This window comes from Haliaeetus leucocephalus, unplaced genomic scaffold, assembly GCF_000737465.1.
Source record: "Haliaeetus leucocephalus isolate CR32 unplaced genomic scaffold, Haliaeetus_leucocephalus-4.0 Scaffold687, whole genome shotgun sequence".
Taxonomy (NCBI): domain Eukaryota; kingdom Metazoa; phylum Chordata; class Aves; order Accipitriformes; family Accipitridae; genus Haliaeetus; species Haliaeetus leucocephalus.
Window position 1 is genome coordinate 4625332 of NW_010973123.1, and position 1179 is coordinate 4626510.

Below are 1179 nucleotides of genomic sequence, written 5' to 3' on the forward strand. Positions count from 1 at the left end.
GGGCTGGCGGTTGGGCGCGCGCCCGGCCCGCCGAGCCGCGTGCGGGGAGGCCGTTAGGCGAAGGGAGGGGTCCCGGCGCCATCTTGGCCGAGGCAGGAGGAGGTAGGGCGGGCCGGGAGGGCCGCCATCTTGCAGCGGGGCCTAGCTGTTGTAGCCGCGGCGGTGTCTCCTCTTTGGTTCCCTCTGGCTGCCGCAGGCGAGCTGCTCGACCTTCTCCCTCGCCCCGCAACGGCCCGTAGCTGGCGTCAGTCCGTGCGGTTGTCAGACGCTTGCCACGCCGCCTGACGGGTGCCTTATTGCTGCTGTAGGAACTAGGCAGCCCTCAGCCTGAGGCAGCGGCACGGGTGAGCCCCTGAACCTGTGAGAGCCGGTTTTACGTGCATAAGCATTCAGGCTGTTACGTGGCGGGGTAACGGGATCATCTGAGGTGAAGGGCGAGCAGACTTGCCAGAGGGACTCATCAAAGCACTTAAGATGCTTTCAAACTGAAATTGCAGCCAGGAAACATTGCAGTAAGTAGTTTAATAGTTCATGGGCAACAGTAGTGTCTCTTCCCTCTTTTGATGATGTTATAAAGGGCCTTCCCTCTTGTAAATATTTTTTTTACACAAGTTTGCTTTGAGGTGAAATACGCACACGAGCTATTACTTAACATTTTGAGAGTAAAGTCAAGACACTTTGTAAATGAAAACGGGACTTGGAAGTTTTATTTGTCATTAAAAACAAAGTTAGTGATGGAATGAAATCGTGAGAGGCAACAGCATTAAACTCTCACTTGCGGTGGGCTGGATAATGTAGGAGGACAACTAGAGAAAGAAGCAGGAGACCACCAGGTGAATGTAAATCTCTGTCAGCACTTGGTGCTCCATGATATACAAAGATCTGCCTTAGCCCTTTAAAGTATATTGCAGATTACGTGAGGGTTTGGATGTTTTACACTGAGAAGCATAGTTCTTCATTTTTAACTCTACACATCTTAAACCTTACTCATGTCTCTTCCTGGCATAACTCCATACAACTCAAGTCAGTTGACTAAAGCAGAATCTGTACTCTAACCTGGAAATAAGATTAGAGATTAAAAAGGTAACAGGGCTCTCTCCCACACTATAAATTAAAAGGACAGTGGCAAAATTGTATTAAAGGAGAAAAATAATTGTCAGCGAATGTCAGTATTTTATG